At 46.9% G+C, this 21,210-nt stretch overlaps 1 pseudogene; it reads right to left on the reverse strand.

Moving 5' to 3' along the window:
• Positions 1 to 331: 331 nt before the first annotated feature.
• LOC129044094 (small ribosomal subunit protein uS2-like) lies at positions 332 to 1,256 on the reverse strand (annotated as a pseudogene).
• Positions 1,257 to 21,210: the final 19,954 nt, after the last annotated feature.

Consider the following 21,210-nt stretch of genomic DNA (forward strand, 5'->3'; position numbering starts at 1 on the left):
CTCCCGAGAAGCTGGGATTACAGGTGTGCACCACTAGGCTTGGCTAATTTTTGTATTTTTAGTGAGACAGGGTTTCACCATGTTGGCCAGTCCAGTCTCGAACTCCCGACCTCAGGTGATCTGCCTGCCTCAGCCTCCCAAAGTGCTGGGATTACAGGCTTGAGCCACTGAGCCGGGACTATTTATTTTATAATTTTCTATCCTTCATTTTATGTTCTGTTTCTTTCTTTCTCTCTCTCTTCTTTCCTTATTATTTTTTTTTTTTGGAAACTGATGTTTATTTTCCATCCACTTTATTTCCATGTTGCTTAAGAGCCTGTGCAAGAACTGCTTAAGACCATTCAGTGGTTGCTCCTGCCCATTCAGTGGCCTGAGCAGTGGGAGCTGCAGACCAGTCTTCCGTGGCAGGCTGAGCGCTCCAGTCTTTAGTAGGGAACTGCGAGTAGGCACAGAGGGCACCTGCACACCTTCAAACCAGTCTGCAACCTCAGGCTGAGTAGCAGTGAACTCAGGAGCTGGAGCAGTCCATTCACCCTGAAATTCCTCCTTGGTCACAGCCTTTTCAGCAGCAGCCTGCTCTTCTTTTTCAGTCTCTTCAGGATCTCTGTAGAAGTAGAGATCAGGCATGACCTCCCACGGGTGTTCATAGGAAATGGTGCCACGCATGTGCAGAACTTCCCGAGCTGGCATCCCCCATATCTGACCCACTGAGGGAGCTCCCTTGTTGTTGCATGGGATGGCAATGTCCACATAGTGCAGAGGAGAATCTGTGTTACACAGAGCGATGGTAGGTAGGTTAACATAAGATGCCTCTGTGAGAGGCTGGTGGTCAGCCCTGGGGTCGGTAACCACAAGAAGCCGTGGCTCCCAGAAGGCTGCCTGGATCTGGTTAGTGAAGGTTGCAGGAGTGAAGCAGCCAGCAATTGGAGTGGCTCCAGTGGCAGCAGCAAACTTCATCACGGCCCTCTGGCCAGTATTCCTGGAGAATATGACACTGACATCAGCAGGGTATTCAATGGCAACAATGGCATGAGCTGCCAGCAGAAGCTTCTCCCACTTCCTCTTCAGATTTATGATGTAGATGCCATAACTTTTCCTTTTATAGATGTACTGTTCCATCTGGAAGTCAAGATTGGTGCCACCTAAGTGGGTTCCTGCTGCAAGGAACTTAAGGACATCCTTCTCCTTCATTTGCAGGACATCAAGGGCTCCGCACATTGGGAAAGTTTTCCTTTAAGTTACGATGGGAATCCAGAACAACGCCGTATGGACCCCTCTGTGGGTAGCGCAGAAAGAATTTTTGTATTTTTAGTAGAGACAGGGTTTCATCATGTTGGCCAGGCTGGTCGTGAACTCCTGACCTTGTGATCTGCTGGCCTCGGCCTCCCAAAGTGTTGGGATTACAGGCGTGAGTCACCACGCCCAGCCTCTTCTTTCCTTCTTTTCCTCTTTCTGGAATTCCTACTAGGTAGGTGTTGTACCTCTGTATTAATCATCTATATCTCTTATTGTTTCTGGCCTATTTTCTGTTTCCTGTTCTCTTTATTCTCTGTGACTTCCTAAACATTATTGTCCACCCGTATTTATTATTTTACATTTTGTGAACCATAATTTTAATTTCCAGAGGCTTTTACTGTGGTTCTTGTCACAGGGCTTATTTTTCATTGTGTCATGTTCTTGTTTTATTGTTTTATGGATGGAATATTTTCTAAAATCTCTCTGGGGATACTGATCAAAGAAGTTCTGTTCTTTCATATTCTTTGTTTTATGTTCTTTTTTCTTTGTGAGACAGTCTCACTGCAACCTCCGCCTCACGGGTTCAAGCGATTCTCCTGCCTCAGCCTCCTGAGTAGCTGGGATTACAGGCGTCTGCCACCATGCCCAGCTAATTTTTGTATTTTTAGTAAAGACAGGGTTTCACCACGTTGGCCAGGCTGGTCTCAATCTCTTGAACTCATGATCTGCCCGCCTCGTCCTCCCAAAGTACTGGGATGACAGGCCTGAGCCATCGTGCCAGGCCTGTTTTATGTTCTTATGTTCTCTGAATTCTCTCTGTGTTCTTTGAGGTTAAACTTCTATCTTTGTCTTTCTCTCTCTTTTGGAATCCTCATTGCTTTCTTTCATACCCTGAGTTTTCTCTAATTCTGCAGTGAGCCTCTGTTAAGCTTTTATATTTGAGAATGAGGGACTATAAAAGCTGACAGAAACTCTGGGACATGAACAGGGACTGCTGCCTTTAGATCGCCCTTTGTGGGGAGGCCTTTACTCTGGGCATGCACACCAGCTGCTCAAGTCCCTCCAGACTGTGCACATGACTCTTCGCCTGGAGTCATTACCTGGCTGGATGTCCTCACAGTTCTGTGCATGGGGTGGGGTGGGGATGGGGGTGTTGACTATTCTACACACAGGTCTTCAATCCTGCTTGATTTTCAGCCCCTCTGGACTCTCCTGCCTCTAACTGTGGAGCCCTGGCCCCATCCCAGACTCTACAGAGCACAGCAGTTTCTTCCATGGCTCCACCCTCCGTCATCCCATCCCACCAGTAGCTGCTTGTCTAGCTGTGGCTTCCTCTGAGTTGTGGTTTCCTCTGCTATTTCCTCCAGCAAACGTTCTTCACTCTGGGTTCAGTGTTGCGGAAATGGTCTGTCATCTTCCCTCTGCAGATGTCATCATCAGCATTGTCCTCATTCTATTTGTGGGTTTTTTTTACACCTATCCCATTCCTTCACTTGTGTGCTGTTGCTGGAACCTATGGGAGGCTCCTAGCCTATGACAAACCAGACACAAAGGTCCAAAGAAACTACAGAGCTAAGTGCAGAACAGAAAGATTCTGATACAGGTGTTCTGATGTAAACATTTAACATATTGAATTGTTTGGGGCATTTGATCCATCTGCAAACACGTACATCCGTGACTTAGTTGCTAAGACACATTCTGGCCCTATGCAGAGTCTGTAAACACCTTTCCTCCAACTCTGTAAAATTGAATCTGTGGGCCTGGCACGGTGGCTCACGCCTGTAATCCCAGCACTTTGGGAGGCCGAGGCAGACAGATCACCTGAGGTCGGTAGTTTGAGACCAGCCTGACCAACATGGAGAAATCCTGTCTCTACTAAAAATACAAAAGTTGGCTCACGCCTGTAATCCCAGCACTTTGTGGGGGCCAAGGCAGGCGGATCACGAGGTCAGGAGATCGAGACCATCCTGGCTAACACGGTGAAATCCTGTCTCTACTAAAAATACAAAAAAAAAAAAAAAAAAAAAAAAAAATTAGCCGGGTGTGGTGGCCGGTGCCTGTAATCCCAGCTACTCAGGAGGCCGAGGCAGGAGAATGGCATGAACCCGGGAGGCGGAGCTTGCAGGGAGCTGAGATCGCACCACTGCAACTCCAGCCTGGGGGACAGAGTGAGACTCCATCTCAAAAAAAAACAAAAACAAAAACAAACAAACGAAAAAAAACAAAATTAGCCCGGTGTGGTGGCATGCGCCTGTAATCCCAGCTACTCGGGAGGCTGAGGCAGAATTGCTTGAACCCAGGAGGCAGAGGTTGTGGTGAGCCAAGATCGCACCATTGCACTCCAGCCTGGGCAACAAGAGTGAAACTCCGTCTCAAAAAAAAAAAAAAAAAAATTGAATCTGCATCTGGTGGCAGCTCTCACCTCAGAGATTCAGTGTTCTAAATCGCTGCCTGTTTTAGAAACCAGCCTGTGTGGCTGAGGCCCTACAGCATGTGATCCTGTCCACGTCTGTCATGAGTAGTGCAAGGTCAGACATAACCAGGTCCATGCATGTTGGTGTCTTTCCACAAGGCTGGACTTTTATTGATGCTATTTCAGTCATAAAAGCCATGAACTACATGAAGTTCCCACAGAGGCAATTCTCCTTAGTACATCCCATTTACTCAGTAGTCAGAGCCTTGGGCACACAGGCTGAAACCCCTCCACAGGTCAGTCAATACTGCAAACCATACATTAGAGTATACTTAATCAATATATAAATATTACAAATTAAACATTCCACATCAAACAAAACAACATTTAACATCAAGAGTAAAGGGGAGGCCAGGCACGATGGCTCACGCCTGTAATCCCAACACTATACGAGGCTGAGGTGGGTAGATCACTTGAGGCCCGGAGTTTGAGCTATGGCCAATATGGTGAAAGCCTGTCTCTACTAAAGATACAAAAATTAGCCAGATGTGGCAGTCCAAGTCTGTAGTCCCAGCTACTTGGGAGGCTGAGGCATGAGAATCACTTGAATCTGGGAGGCAGAGGTTGCAGTGAGCCAAGATTTCACCACTGCACTTCAGCCTGGGTGACAGAGAGAAACTCCGTTTCAAAAAAAAAAAAAAAGAATAGAGGGGATAGGAAGAGAGGTTCACAAACCAGTCCAAGGAGAGCAACATGGACAGTGTCCTCAGCTGGTCCAGGCACTTGTCAACATCTTGCAAGAAAGAGTCTTTGATGCAGGCCGAGCCTTCGGTGGCAGATGCTGGGCGCCGATCACCAGTCACAGCAAGACAATGTCTGTTAAGACGGCCATTTTGAGCTCATGATGTTCTGCATGTTTTATGGCCACAGAGTCCTCTGGTGAGGACTGATGGTAAAAGAGTGTGCCTGTTTATGTCCTGGTCTGGTTGGGTGCCATCTTTATTAATTAGGTGAACCTCTGGTCCCTGTTGGTGTGGTGCCTTCCGAAATGTAAGATGGAGTCTTTTTCTAAGATGGAGTCACTTATGTCAAGCATGCGCCATACACCCTCTCTCCTGGCACCGATGGCACTGCCCTGGAGCCCGCTGGAATTGGGGGTGTGGTAGCTTGTGATATGCGGGTGTGGCATGGTGGCCAGCCACCCAGGCTTCATTTTCTGCTGTGCTGGTTTCCCTGACAGCATTTACGGCCAAGCTGCTGGGACCCCTGACTATATCCTGTCACTTGGGCCTTTCATTGAATGACAAATGGCCCAGGGACTTAGTAGTTTAAGATGACAACCATCATTTCATATGTGCAAACTTCTGTAGGTCCAGAGTTGGGCAGGGCTCAGCCAGGTTAGTTTTGCTCCAGGTGATGTCAGTTGGCAGATGGGCTGGGGGCGGGGACCCCTGGGGCTGGCCCAGGCAGGATGGCTAAAGCAGTTGAAGGCCGGACAGACATCTCTCTTATTCCAAGTGGTCTCTTTCACAGGGAGCCTTGTCTCTGTGTGGTGCTCAGGGCCATGCTTGTACTAGGGAGGAGTGGACAACAGTGAAGGAGGCAGAGGGAGGATGAGGAGCTGCAGGCTGCCCCCGGCCCAGTCTTGGTAGCCACACCGAGGGACTCCTGCTGCGTGCTCTTGGTCAAAGCCTGTCTTGGGCCAGCCCAATGCAAAGGGAGCGTAGTCCATTCCATCTCTTGGTGGAGGAGGGGTAAGTCACTCTGCAGAAGGGCAGCTGGGGTGGGGATGTTGCTGCAACTTTCTCTGGAAACATAGCCTACACCCTGGGCCCCAGCATGGTCTCTTTCCCTGGGGACAGCCTCTACCCTGGTGAACTCAGTGACCAGTGGCTGAGTCCAGATGCTGGCCTTGGTTACTTGGAGGTGGCTTTGTCTAGGATAAGGAATGTGGCTATGCCTCACCAAGTCCTGAAACAATGGAAATGCCTTTCAAATCATCAAATAAATATTTAGACAGTGTTGTCCTTATCTAATGTTGTTTTCCCCATAAAGAAAAATGATTATTGCAAAGATTTTGTTTTGGTAAGCATTTTTCTGTAGGATTGTGCTCCAAGAGTTACTGTCAGTTTCCCTGTTCTTTACTTTTCCCTAGTAGGAGTATAGCGAATGCTACCTGGAACAGTTGCCAATGTTATTTGAAATAAAAAGTATGCAATTAGGTATCTATTCTCCCAAGTTGGAGGTATCAGGGGACTTTAAGACAGAGATGAGCATATAAGAAATAACACTGCTTATTGCAACCAGAAATGTACACTACATACCCCGCCAAAAAAAAAGGTCAGAGACATGTACAGAAATAAGTCCTTTTCTTTTTTTTTTCCTTTTCTTTTTTTTTTTTTTTTTTTTTGAGAATGAGTCTCGCTCTATCGCCCAGGCTGGAGTGCAGTGGTGCGATCTTGGCTCACTGCAACCTCTGCCTCCCAGGTTCAAGCGATTCTCTCCTGCCTCAGCCTCCTGAGTAGCTAAGATTATAGGCATGTGCCACCACGCCCGGCCAATTTTTGTATTTTTAGTAGAGACGGGGTTTCGCCATGTTGGCCAGGCTGGTCACGAACTCCTGACCTCAAGTGATCCGCCCACCTTGGCCTCCCAAAGTGCTGGGATTACAGGCATGAGCCACCCTACCTGGCCAATCCTTTTATTTTCTATGAAAAATGATGAGAGGCAAATGCAAGAGCACGGTGAGCCAGCAGAGCATGGGGAAGACCTCCATCCATTAGGTGAGAAGGCCTGGGGAGAGGATCTGTCCCTTTGGGTGGGTGCTAGACAGAAGACATCCACATTCCTACTTCACTGCCTTCACTACACAAAGAATTCAGCTTTCTTACCAAAGAGGTAAAAGGTGGGAAATAGCGAAGCCTTCAGTGAATGATTTAGATAGTTTTTCTACAGAGAAAGATCATCCCCTTGCTGTATCAATCTGAGGGAATCATCTAAAAAATTGTCCGCATCTGGAAACATTTTAGCCTTACAGAAAATATGTGACAGCTACAGATGACTTACAGCCTGATATATTTCTCCCTGTACAAATAAGTGAAGCTTAAATAATGACACACTGGAGATGCTGTAGACATTGAATTCTCTGTAGCAAGCCCTGGGACAGCAGGAGGTTGCCAGGACACAGCTGAATGGGCTTCACTGGAGGCTGAGGCTCAGCCAAGCAGCTCATTCCAGAGACCTGGGTACAAACCCAAACCCACCTAATTCAAAGAGTGTTGGGTGCTCGCCATGACAAGCAAGGTCTATTAGCTTATTTCGGCCTGCGCTAATACCTGCTACTCTTGTTTTTCCTAAACTAGAGAGGGTATTCATTACAACGTGAGTGAGGTTGAAGGCAGAGATTTCTGTTGTGCAGCGGCCTCTTCATTAGGGAACACATTTGACCCTGCATGATTCATGTCCAGACACTTTCTCTTAAAGCAGCAGCCATCATAAAGAAAAGTAAAAAATCTTTCAGTAGAATTTGAACCGAAAAAATTACATTGAATTTCCATATTTGTAGAAGTTCTACCTTCTAACGAAGAAACAACTTCCTTCTGCATAAAAATTTGTACCTGGAGTGTTAACACGATCATCTCAACCTTTCTCCCTCTCTTCATCCTTTTCCTTTCCCTGTTATCTCCATCCTGCAAAAATGGGCCACAAAGGCACGTTGAGGGTAAAAGAGAGTGGTAGAAGGCAAAACAGGGCCTTTAGGACAAGTCTTTCGAGAGAACTAAGGTGGTGATGAGGCCAAGGGGTTCATAAGCATGAGGAGTCATTCCTCAAAGCGGCCCTGCAGGCCACATGCTCAGCTCCCTTCTGTGGGCCGGGCCGGGGGACAGCAGAAGCAGGCACAGCCCACCCTCAAGGGCGCCAGGTTAACAGGGAAGTAGACACACACACAGATAAAGTCAGTACATGAGGTTACTATTGTCCATTCTGCAGATGAGGAAATTGAGTCTCAGGATTCTTAACTAACCTTATTCAAGGTTACACAGTAAGTGTCGGATTCAGGATCCTGGTCTTCTCCCCTTGCACCAACTGTTCCTTCCTTTGCATATTATTTTATTTATTTATTTATTGATTGATTGTAGAGACAGGGTTCCACTATGTTGCCCAGGCTGGTCTTGAACTCCTGGTCCCAGGTGACCCACCTGCCTCAGCCTCCCAAGGTGCTGGAATTACAGGTATGAGCCACTGTGCCTGGCCTTTATTTTATTTTATTTTTTTGAGACGGAGTCTCACTCTGTCCCCCAGGCTAGAGTGCAATGGCGTGATCTTGGCTCACTGCAACCTCTGCTTCCCGGGTTCAGGCGATTCTCCTGCCTCAGCCTCCTGAGCATCTGGGATTACAGGCACCCACCACCATGCCCGGCTAATTTTTGTATTTGTTGTAGAGATAGGGTTTGACCATTTTGGTCAGGCTGGCCTTGAACTCCTGACCTCATGATCTGCCCGCCTCGGCGAATTTATTTATTTATTTATTTTATTTTTATTTATTTATTTATTTTTGAGATGGAGTCTTTCTCTGTTGCCCAGGCTGGAGTGCAGTGGCATGATCTCGGCTCACTGCATGCTCTGCCTCCCGGGTTAACGCCATTCTCCTGCCTCAGCCTCCCGAGTAGCTGGGACTACAGGCGCCTGCCAACACGCCTGGCTAATTTTTTGTATTTTTCAATAGAGACGGGGTTTCACCATGTTAGCCAGGATGGTTTCAATCTCCTAACCTTGTGATCCGCCCACCTCTGCCTCCCAAAGTGCTGGGATTACAGGCGTGAGCCACTGCGCCCGGGCTCGGCTAATTTATTTTCTTTAGAGACAACACCTCACTGTCATCCAGGCTGGGGTGCAGTGGCGCAGTTACAGGTGCAGCCTTGAACCTTTTGCATTTTAGAGCACATCATTTGCTCATCTGTTAGTAACATGAATTAGAAAAGTCCCACCCAGAGACAGATGGACATGGCTTTTATCCTTTTAAGAGTACTTGGGTCTGGGTACAGTGGCTCACGCTTGTAATTCCAGCACTTTGGGAGGCCGAGGTGGAGGCTTCCTTGAATCCAGGAGTTCAAGACAAGCCTGGACAACACAGTGAGAACCCGTCTCTACAAAAAATACAAAATTTAGCCTGGCGTGGTGACATGCACCTGTAATCCCAGCTACTCAGGAGGCTGAGGTAGGAGGACTGCTGGAGCCATGGAGGTGGAGGCTGCAGTGAGCTGGGATTGCACCACTGTACTCCAGCCTGGGTGACAGAGCAAGATCCTGTCTTAAAAAAAAAAAGTGTGTGTATATATACACACACACACACACACACACACACACACACATATATATATATATATATATGCACTTGGGGAAAAGAAGAATCCTAGATAAAACTCTGAAAACTCTCGCTAACACCCCCTGCCACCCCCGCATCCTACTAGGTAATGTTCCACTGGAGTAGAAGTCCTTCCTCCCAAAAAGAGAGAAAGAAACCGCTGGAGTCCTAGGCTTGATTTTCCCTGGCTGGACCAAGAATGGTGACTTAAAGTTAACTGTCTTCAATAGCAAATATTCACCAGAAGAGAAGCAAGAAGCAAGCTCACGCCTGTAATCCTAGCACTTTGGGAGGCCGAGGCGGGTGGATCACCTGAGGTCAGGAGTTCAAGAGCAGCCCTGTCTCTAGTAAAAATACAAAAATTAGTCAGGTGTGGTGGCAGGCGCCTGTAATCCCAGCTACTCAGGAGGCTGAGGCAGGAGAATCGCTTGAACCCAGAAGGAGGAGGTTGCATTGAGCCGAGATTGCGCCACTGCATTCCAGCTGGGGTGACAGAGCAAGATTCCATCTCAAAGAAACCCGAACAACAACAACAACAACAACAAAAACAAAACCACACACACAAAAAAACAAAATGGAAATATATTGTCTCACAGTTCTGGAGGCTGGAAGTCTGAAATCAAGGTGTCAGCGAGCTGCACTTCCTCTGAAAGCTCTAGGGGAGATCCTTCCTCTTCTCTTCCAGCTTCTGGTGGCCCAGAGGTCCCCTGTGGCATCATCACCACAATCTCTGCTCCATCTTTGCATGGCCTTCTCCTCTGTATCTGTGTCTTGTCTTTTGTCTCTTTCTCTCTCTTTAAATTTTATATTGAATAGAGATGGGGTCTCACTGTGTTGCCCAGGCTGGTCTCAAACTCCTGGGCTCAAGCGATCCTCCCACCTCGGCCTCCGAAAGTGCTGGGATTATAGGCGTGAGCCACCATGCCTGGCTGCTTCTATCTCTTTATTTATTTATTTATTTATTTATATTTTTTGAGATGGAGTCTCACTCTGTCGCCCAGGCTTGAGAACAGTGGCATGATCTTGGCTCATTGCAACCTCTGTCCCCTGGGTTCAAGCGATTCCCCTGCCTCAGCCTCCTGAGTAGCTGAGATTACAGTTACCCACCATCACGTCCAGCTAATTTTTGTATTTTTAGTAAAGACAGGGTTTCACCATGTTGGCCAGGCAGGTCTCACACTCCTGACCTCAGGTGATCCACCTGCCTTGGCCTCCCAAAGTGTTGGGATTACAGGCATGAGCCACTGCGCCTGGCTGCTTCCATCTCTTAAAAAGACATCCTTTGGCCGGGCGTGATGGCTCACGCCTATAATCCCAGCACTTTGGGAGGCCGAGGCGGGCGGATCACGAGGTCGGGAGATCGAGACCATCCTGGCTAACATGGTGAAACCCCCATCACTACTAAAAATACAAAAAAAAAAAAAATTAGCCGGACGTGGTGGTGGGCGCGTGTAGTCCCAGCTACTCGGGAGGCTGAGGCAGGAGAATGGTGTGAACCCAGGAGGCTGAGCTTGCAGTGAGCCGAGATTGCACCACTGTGCTCCAGCCTGGGCGACAGAGCGAGACTCTGTCTCAAAAAAAATTTAAAAAAAAAGACATTCTTCATTGGATTTAGGACCCATGCAGATAATCCAGGATTATCTTGTCTCAAGATCCTTAATCATGTCTGCAAAGACCCTTTTCCCAATAAGGTCACATCCACAGGTTCTTAGGGATAGGATGTGGGTATATCTTTTGGGAGACCACCATTTAGCCCACTGACTACCCTAAAATGTGGTCAGATTAAATACAGTGTGAGTTCAGCAAAGTGTTTTTTTTGTTATTTTTTTTTGTTTGTTTTTTGTTTTTGAGACAGAGCCTAGCTGTGTTGCCCAGACTAGAGTGCAATGGTAAGATCTCCGCTTACTGTAACCTCCCCCTCCCGGGTTGAAGCGACTCTCCTGCCTCAGCCTCCCAAGTAGCTGGGACTTCAGGTGCACGCCACCACGCCAGGCTAATTTCTATATTTTTAGTAGAGATGGGGTTTCACCATATTGGCCAGGCTGGTCTCGAACTCCTGACCTCGTGATCCACCCACCTTGGCCTCCCAAAGTGCTGGGATTACAGGTGTGAGCCACTGTGCGCGGCCTGTGTTTTTTTTGGGGTTGGGGGTGTTTGAGACAGGGCCTCACTCTGTCGCCCAGGCTGGAGTGCAATGGCACAATCTCGGCTAAGTGCAGCCTCGACCTCTCTGGGCTCAGGTGATCCTTTCGCCTCAGCCTCCTGAGTAGCTTAGACTACAGGTGCATGTCATCATGCCCAGTTAATTTTTGTATTTTTTGTAGAGATGAGGATTTGCCATGTTGCCCAGGCTGGTCTCGAACTCCTGGGCTCAAGCTATCTGATGGCCTTGGCCTCCCAAAGTGCTAGGATTACAGGTGTGAGCTACTGCACCCAGTCTGAGCAAAGTCTTAAATACAGATAAAGATATTTTAAGAGTAACTTCCAAGTATTACTATTTGGCTGAGATTTTGAGTGTAAGATTTTATTTTCTGGTCTGTTTGGGTTAAACAAAGGTTTAATGCTAGAGTGACATTTTCTCTCCACTCACATGGAGGAGTCCAAGGGATTGTGCCCAGGCTGGTGTCTGAGTCAGAAACAGTGCTCCTCACCTCCTCTTGTCAGACCTCTCTGTGGAGGAGAGGGGAAAAATAGGTTTTTCTCTCTATCCATCTTAGGTGCAGTCAAATTAGACTAAGAAAAGACAGATTAGTGAGTGAAAAACAAGGAAGTTTATAATGCATGCATTTTGCTTACATGCAGCACTCAGAGGAGGGTGACTCAAAGGGTGGCTAGAACTCAGGTGTATATAGCATCTCAACAAAGAATAATAAATTTGTAGTGAAGTGGCAAGACAAAGGAAAAGATCTTCAGGTTCCTGGGAGTGTCAAATTATAGGAATGCAAATATATGGGGAAGCTAATGGTAGATAAGGGCGCTGTCTCCGGTTGTCACCGGTAATTACCTTTGGTCCTTCCTGGTGGAGAGAGGCCTGGGGACTGTTTTACAAATGTATGCCTTGCTTTTAGGAGAAAGGGGGAGGGTAGAGAGCTCTTTCTGTTTCTGCCTTTTTTCAATTACCTTCAGCTCAAAGTAATGCTTACAACAAAGTGGCTTATTTGGGGGCGGGGGCGGGGAGGGCGCATATTCTTTGATCCGTCATCTGAAAAGTCTGCAAAGTCTGCAAAGTCCTGCGTGGGCCTCCCCTGCCTTGCAACTCAATCCCCTCTTTATCAGTGCACCAGATGTGCCAAGTTGTAAGTGACCTTCTGTGAGAGGCTAAACGTAAATCTCCCTTGTGTTATAGATCACCCATATTAGACCCTCCAGAGGGTCTGACAGTGGTTCAATGGGATAGGTTGCTACCAGGTGCAATCAGACAGGGACAAGCTCTCGGAATGTGAGGCCTTCAGCAGTCAAGGACAATGTTTCGGTAGGGGTGAGGCTCCTTTTCCTGAACAACTGTAGCATAAAATGTTATTTATTGTTTTTCCAGATAATAGTGCTGAGAGTACTCCTCATTAGTGGCTTCTTAAGGTTATATTTCTTCTTTTTATTTTTATTTTTTTTATTATTATTTTTTTGAGACAGCGTCTTGCTCTGTAGCCCAGGCTGGAGTGCAATGGCGCAATCACAGCTCACTGAACCCTCAAACTGCCGATCTCAAGCGATCCTCCTGCCTCAGCTTCCCGAGTAGCTGGGACTACAGGCACATGCTGCCACGCCCAACTAATTTAAAAAATTTTTTGTAGAGGTAGGGTCTCACCATATTGCCCAGGCTGGTTTCAAACTCCTAGCCTCAAGTGACCCTCCCACCTCTGCTTCTCAAAAGGGTTTTATTTCTTGATTAAGCCAGCCCACTAACTCATTTTTCTACTTCTGCTGTGAGCGGTGACCTACATCTCTCTAACCCATGCATGGCTCAGGATGCGTGGGGTGCCGGGCACAAGCAGGGGGCCCTGCGCACAGAAATAAACTTCAATGGAACTCACTCCTGATGTGCTGAGGGGAGATTTGGTTTAGTTTTGCCTTTTAAAACCTGAGGCTTCAACAGAAATAAACGTTACTGACTGTGGATGCCTGCTGTTTTTAGGGAAAAAAAATTTTGGTTTAGCTCTGCCTTTTAAATCTGGATACTGTGAAGTACATCCCTATTGACCACCCTTTGCTGAAGAGCTACTTAGTGCGGAGCTTTGTGCTAGATTCATAGCATCGCTTCAAGAAATCTACCACTTAATTAAGAAAAGGAGACAAAGGACTGAAGGGGTGAAAACATACGAAAGATAAATAACAGGCAAATAACAGGAAGGAAGGGCAGTGTGAGGTGAAATCCCCAAATGAGTGGTAAATGTCAGCATCACACTTTCCATTGTCATATGGTACTTTGATGCTGTAAAAAGCCAAGATTCAAGTCTTGGGGACCTCTGGCTGCAATATTAAAACCGCCTCCACAGCTGGATCACAGGCCAACTTCACCGCTTCAATTGGATGATGATGAAATTGGACTCAGCACAGTGAAAAACTTAGAAACAACTGGAGCAATAAGCGATGGTGATTATACAGATGCATTCATCAAGTTTTTAAATTATCAAGTGCAGAAGCCTCATAGGATTAATCAATTAACTGATACTTACTGACAATCTGAATGCAGGACAAGGTGATCCCTGCCTTAATGGAAGTAAGAATGAGAGGCTGAGGCAGGTGGATCATGAGGTCAGGAGATCGAGACCAGCCTGGCCAACATGGTGAAACCCCCATCTCTACTAAAATACAAAAATTAGCTGGGTGTAGTGGTGCACCCATAATCCCAGCTACTCAGGAGGCTGAGGCAGAAGAATTGCTTGAACCCGGGAGGCAGAGGTTGCAGTGAGCCAAGATCACACCACTGCACTCCATCTAGCCTGGGCAACAGAGTGAGACTCCATCTCAAAAACAACAACAACAAAAAACAAAACCAAAAAGAATGTTGCTGAGCTGACAAGTCCAGTGCCCCTGAGAGCTGGAGAACACCTCCGGAAGTGTTTAATTAAGGCTACATATATGCCAAAGCATTAGAAAAGCCAATGGTCAGGGGAGGCTGGAATTGAAAGAACAAGTCTGAGCTGAGTCCTAATAGGCTGTAGAGGAACTCAGCTGGGATTTGAGGACTTCATTCTGAGCTAGTGATTCCTGACACATGTTTCCTGAATCTTTTTTTTTTTTTTTGAGACGGAGTCTCACTCTGTTGCCCAGGGTAGAGTGCAGTGACACAATCTCGGCTCACTGCAACCTCTGCCTCCCAGGTTCAAGCGATTCTCCTGCCTCAGCCTCCTGAGTAGCTGGGATTACAGGCGCCCGCCACCATGCCTGGCTAATTTTTGTATTTTTAGTAGAGACAGGGTTTCACCATGTTGGCCAGGATGGTCTTGAACTCCTGACCTCGTGATCCACCCACCTCGGCCTCCCAAAATGCTGGGCTTACAGGTATGAGCCACCACACCCGGCCTCCTGAATCTTTGAAATGCTACTTCTGAGAGATACTCAGAAAAAGAAAGAAAGAACGAGAAAAGAAAAAGAAAAAAAGGATTTGGGGTCAAATAAGTAAAATGTAGAGTCACAAGGAATTTCCATTAAGAAGACTAGACTGAACTGAAATCATTTTCAGGTTGTCATTCAAATGTCTGCTTTATAGAGATATGAAATTGTACAAATTTAAAATAAGGATGAAGTGAGGAAATGGCCAAAGGCACTTGGCAAGCTAGAGCTTAGGCCTGCTGTTAGCCCTAGAGGCAGTGAGGAACAAGTATGAAAGGGAGGTAGGGAAAGAACCCACTGGTTCCGGGGCGACTGCTCCTCCTCCACCTCCTGACATCAAGGCAGTGAGCCTGATCTCAACTCTAGGCGGCCTGACCACCCAACAGGGGTACAATGGGGGTACAGGGCTCTGGAGAATATTTTTTACAGGAATCTGTCTGCATACAAATGTTGACTAATCAGTGTATTACAAGATTCTTTGGCCCTGTGTGAGGTGTGGTGACCTATGGCTAAGGCTCTGTAATGTTGGATAGACCACCTAACACTTCCCTATTTCTTGCTTATCCAGTCAACGCATGTGAAGTTTCCTGATAGCGCCCGAGCGTGGTCTGTTTCCATTTAGGCCCAGGAACCATCGCTCCATGTTCTGTTTGGCCAAAACACCCCTCCTCCGTGACTTCCTATGTCCCACTACGAGATGAAGGTAGCAAATAAACCTCTGCCGTTTATGACAACGTCATCACCATGTTAACAGAGAAACAGCAGCTGTTCGACATTATGACCCAGAGATGTAGAAAAAGGGGAGACTATGTTTAATATAAACACTTCATTATCTCTAAAGTATTTATTTGCCAAACAATGCACTAAGTGTTTTTGTCCTCTTCCAGTCTCTGCTTAGAACTTATCGACTTTGTGGCCGGGTGCAGTGGCTCATGCCTGTAATCCTAGCACTTTGTGAGGCCGAGGCGGGCAGATCACCTGAGGTCAGGGGTTTGAGACCAGCCTGGCCAACATGGCAAAACCCCATCTCTACGAAAAATACAAAAACTAGCTAGGTGTGGTGGCGAATGCCTGTAATCCCAGCTACTCGGGAGGCAAGAGAATCGCTTGAACCCAGGAGGTGGTGGTTGCAGTGAGCTGAGATCACACCACTGCACTCCAGCCTACGTGACAGAGTGAGACTCCATCTCAAAACCTCGTCTCTACTAAAAATACAAAAAAAAAAAAAAAAAAAAATTAGCTGGGCACTGTGGTGTATGCCTATAATCCCAGCTACTTGGGAGGCTCAGGCAGGAGAATCACTTGAATCCGGGAGACGGAAGTTACAGTGAGCCAAGATAGCGCCACTGCATACCAGCCTGGGCAACAGAGTGAGATTCTGTGTTTGAGGGATCTGAGCAATTTGATAGTTGTGAGTATTTCTGAGTATTGCCCATGCTGATGGACACATCAGCTGTATTTCAACGTGCTTTGCATGTGATGTCTTATCAGTAAAAGCCTAGCACTAGATATTAAGCAATCTGTGTGAGTCTATTGTAATTAGGCCCCCTCTTGTTTGAAAAATAAAATACGCAGTGAGAATCACTACATTAGATTTTGAATGCTATGAATTTAAGTGTGAATATCCTGGTTGTTTTTTTGGCTCACCACTGAAGTTATTCAAATGTGATAAGGAAATTGGTTCCCAAAGTGGGAAAGGATCGAAACCATGGAAATGAAAGACGTAATGAGAAACACAGGTGTATTGCTTGGAGACCGCCTAACACAGTTTAGTTGCCAGCCTAACGGGCTAAATTTAGAAGGCAGGAACAAAGCTTGTTTCTTCTCTTGATTTGTGGGATAAAATGGGTCACTGGGCATGAAATAATCAAAATTGCAAGTGGACCAGAACGGCTTCTATGTTATTTGGAGCTTGCCTCCAGGCCTGGGGCCTCCCCTCATGGACCTCAGTTTCCTTATCTAGTTTTTTTAAATTGAGGAGTGTTCCAGCATTGTTCAAGCCTAAGAATGCTCAGAAACCAGAGAACCTCTTTCTTCATGGGAAATTTTTCTTCTCAGAAGTAACCACAACAGATGAAAACCACGGCTATTCTGGTTGGAAGGTGGTGGGGACAGGCATTTTCCCTCAACTTTTCATCCTGTGTGGTCCTGAGTACTGGAAGAACCTCTAGTTCCTAAAAAAGCATCATCTGAAAATCCTGGGATGATGTAAGGAGAATTGGCTTTTCCATATCCTCCAAGCTGCACGTTGTTCTGCTTTCTGTTGCTCATGGCAGACCACCCAAAACCGAGTGCCAGGTTTTGGTCAGGAGGCGGGAGCAGGAGTGAGGGTGAAGCTGAGGCCAGAGCTTTTACCGGGGCTTCCATGAGAATGGCAGGGCAGAGGAGGCGAAACAGTTTGGGATGGGCTAGTTCAAATGATTCCAGTAGGCTTTGGGCTTTAGGGGTGGTCTCTAGTTGCCTGGTACCCAGCTCTGGGATGATTCAGGACAGGGGAAAATATTGTCTTGGTGTGTGAGAGTAAGATAAACGGGGTGGCTGGGGTATAGACTTGGAATTGATTGGTTTGCATAGGAAAGACAGGGTCTCAACACAAAGCCCTTGGCTAGCTCTAAGAATGGCTTAACCCCTGGAGGGGCAGTCTCTCCCTGGCCAGCCAGGTTTTTAAGATTTCAAAACATTATAAAAGACCTGGGCATGTTGGCACGTGCCTTGAATCCTAGATGGGAGGATTGCTTGAGGCCAGGAGTTCCAGACCTACCTGGACAACATAGCAAGACCTCATCTCTAAAAAAATAATTATAAGATACAGAAGACAAAAAATGTGACTAATATATAGGAGAACCTGGAGGAAGCCTCATCCAGGCTTTTATGACCCAGCTTTGAAACTCACAATGTCTATCTCAGCATGCTTTTTTGGTTGGAGCCAGCCTAAACTCACCCAGAGCCGTAGCTGGGTGCCCAGCTATCCCAGTTAGCCAGGGAGTCTTTGCTGTTTTTTTTGTTTTGTTTTGTTTGTTGTTGTTTAGACTGAGTTTTGCTCTTGTTGCTCAGGCTGGAGTGCAATGGTGCCATCTCAGGTCACTGCAACCTCTGCCTCCCAGGTTCAAGTGATTCTCCTGTCTCAGCCTCCCAAGTAGCTGGTATTACAGGCATGTGCCACCACACCTGGCAAATTTTTTGTATTTCTTTTTTTGTTGTTTGTTTTTTTGAGATGGAGTCTCGCTCTGTCACCCAGGCTGGAGTGCAGTGGTGCGATCTCGGCTCACTGCAAACTCCGCCTCCCAGGTTCGCAACATTCTCCTGCCTCAGCCTGCTGAGTAGCTGGGACCACAGGCGCCAGCCACCACGCCCGGCTAATTTTTTGTGTTTTTAGTAGAGACAGGGTTTCACCGTGTTAGCCAGGATGGTCTCGATCTCCTGACCTCGTGATCCGCCTGCCTCGGCCTCCCAAAGTGCTAGGATTACAGGTGTGAGCCACCGCGCCCAGCCAATTTTTTGTGTTTCTAGTAGAGACAGGGTTTCACTATATTGGTCAGGCTGGTCTCAAACCCCTGACCTCAAGTGATTCACCCGCCTTGGCCTCCCAAAGTGCTGGGATTACAGGCGTGAGCCACCATGCCCAGCCCTTTGCTAGTTTTGGGGACTTTCCTTGCTAATACTGAGAATACCTTGAGCAAAAAGGGACAATTCAAGGGGAGGAGACCTAGACCTCACCTCTCGGGGAAGAAGCGGCCAGTTCACATTGTAGGAGTACACACGCGATGGGAGATATTTCTATAGCTATCTTTGGAAAACACAGCCTGCTATAATGCATCAGGAAGGGAAAGTGTCAACACAGACAGGAGCCAGGGCCTAGAGACTTGCCTAGTTCCCAGGAAGGGCACTGGTTACAAAAAGAGAAAGAAAGGGTTGCCAGAGATACAAGTAGAAGCGAATGCCCCGACGAGATCAGATGGCCATGTAAAAAAGCCTTCCAATTCACAGTAAAGTTAGTGCATCTATGCATTTACAGATTCAATCTTTTTTTTTTTTTTTTTTTGAGATGGGGTTTCACTCTTGTTGCCCAGGCTGGAGTGCAGTGGCGTGATCTTGGCTCACTGCAACCTCTGCCTCTCGGGTTCAAGAGATTCTCCTGCCTCAGCCTCCCGAGTAGCTGGGATTACAGGTATCCACCACCATGCCTGGATAATTTTTTGTATTTTTAGTAGAGACAGGGTTTCATCATGTTAGCCAGACTGGTCTTGAACTCCTGACCTCAGGTGATCCACCTGCCTTGGCCTCCCAAAGTGCTGGGATTACAGGTCTGAGCCACCACCCCCGGCCCAGATTCAATCTTTATTACATATACATTTAGAGTCAAATAGCTTATGACAATAATACAGATATTAAGGCCGTTTCAAGGATTTCACAACCAAGTTTTGCAGTTTATTTCAGTGGCACCTATTAATTACACATCACATCTAAACGCTGTCAGAAACTGGTTATATTTGGCTATATTTGGAAAAGTTCCTCAAGGCAGGAAAAAAAGGCTTTTAAGATATTCCCCTCAGAAATGAGACTTTGGGGCCCCCAAATACGGATTTGCCTTTTCAGTCTGAAAGGTGATGAAAGGGGTTGGAGGGGCTGGGACACAGATGTCCTGGGCGTCACCACCCTTCCACCACACGGGGACTAGGCGGCAAGAAGAGGGGGTCACAGGAGGCTGAGCAAGCATGCAGGATTCTGGGGTGAACAGCAGACAGACTCTTCACTGAGATGGGCTGTCTAGTAATAGATTGCCAAAATGCTTCACACCTGAAGCAACAGTCCTCAAACACTGATGGAAGAAAGAGTCACATTTAGCATAGCAAGAAGGAGAAGAAATATCTCAGAATACACACCTGGAAATGTACAGGAGTACCCAGAGAAAAGCTTCAAATGAAAAGAGGAACAGACAGGGAATTTGAGTAGATAAAGAGACATGTTCAGTCCTGAGAGAGGAAGACAGCATTACAAGGATGCCCCTCTCTCTAAGGTAATCTAAAAATTTAAAACGAGGCCAAAAAACAAAAACAAAAGCTTGAATTTTCCCTTTAGCTTAGTGATTTTGGGGACCCAAGATATTTTCCTGGCTGGGTGCGGTGGCTCACACCTTAATCCCAACACCTTGGGAGGCTGAGGTGGGTGGGTCACTTGAGGTCAGGAGTTGGAGACCAGCCTGGCCAATTATGGTGTGGAAACCCCGTCTCTACTAAAAATACAAAAATTAGCCAGGCGTGGCGGTGCACACCTGTAGTCCCAGCTACTCAGGAGACTGAAGCAGGAGAATTGCTTGAACCTAGGAGGCAGAGGTTGCAGTGAGCCGAGATCACACCACTGCACTCCAGCCTAGGAGACAGAGCAAAACTCTGTCTCCAAAAAGAAAAAAAAAAAAAAAAAGATATTTTCCTTTCACAATCCTATGGTTAAAAAAAATATGTGGTCTTTGACTCTGTGGAAAGGAGAGGGGCTGGAGGTTGAGCTTACTAATGAACAATGATTTAATCACTCACACCTACATAAGGAAACCTGCATAAAACTCCCTAAACAGTGGGGTTCAGAGAGCTTACTGGTGGGTGAACACCTGGAGCTGCTGGGAGGGTGGGGCCGCTGGAGAGGGCGTGAAGCCTCTGCGCCACCCTATACCTTGCGTCTGCATCTCTTCCATCTGGCTGTCCCTGAGCTGTGTCCTTTACACAAAGCTGGTGATAGTAAAGCATGTTCCTGAGTTCTGTGAGTCGTTCTAACAAATTACCAAAGCTGAGGATGGGTCATGGGAAACCACAATTTATAGCCAGTTAGTTGGTCAAAAGTACAGGAGACCCAGGACTTGTGACTGGCATGGTGAAGTGAGGACAGTCTGTGGGACTGAGCCCTTAATTTTTGGAATCTCCTGCCATTTCCAGGAAGATAGTCCCAGAATTGGGTAAAATTAATTTCAGGACACCCAGTTGGTATAGGAGACTTGGAGAAATAGTGTTGGAAAAGACACCACACATGTGGCATCAGAAATGTGACAGGGAAAACCCTTGCTTCTTTTGGTGTCAAAAACGTGAGATTTGCTAGAAAGGCCCTGGCTTACAGAAACATATGGTTTGGGAAGAGAAAAGGTAAAAGGGTGTGGATGAGGAACCTTTGATTCCTGGGTGGCCATGTGGTCACCCATGATGTGGAGCCATAGCTGTGCTGCAATCCGTTACTAACAGTGAAAGTTACCAATGGAGGCCAGGCATGGTGGCTCACGCCTGTAATCCCAGCACTTTGGGAGGCTGAGGCGGGTGGATCACAAGGTCAGGAGTTTGAGACCAGCCTGGCCAACATGGTGAAACCCCATCTCTACTAAAAATACAAAAAATTTGCTGGGTATGGTGGCGGGAACCTTTAATTCCAGTTACTCAGGATGCTGAGGCAGGAGAATCACTTGAACCCGGGAGGCGGAGGTTGCAGTGAGCCAAGACTGTGCCACTGCACTCCAGCCTGGGCAACAGAGCAAGGCTCCATCTCAAAAAAAAAAAAAAAAAAAAGCAAAATAATAAGAAAAGAGCAAAATATACAATCTCTTGGTTATTACTACCTATATTAGCTAAACTGAAAGTAAATGAGAGTGCCGGGTGGACCTTGA

The sequence above is a fragment of the Pongo pygmaeus genome, chromosome 13 (assembly GCF_028885625.2).
Source record: "Pongo pygmaeus isolate AG05252 chromosome 13, NHGRI_mPonPyg2-v2.0_pri, whole genome shotgun sequence".
In the NCBI taxonomy this organism is placed as follows: Eukaryota; Metazoa; Chordata; class Mammalia; order Primates; family Hominidae; genus Pongo; species Pongo pygmaeus.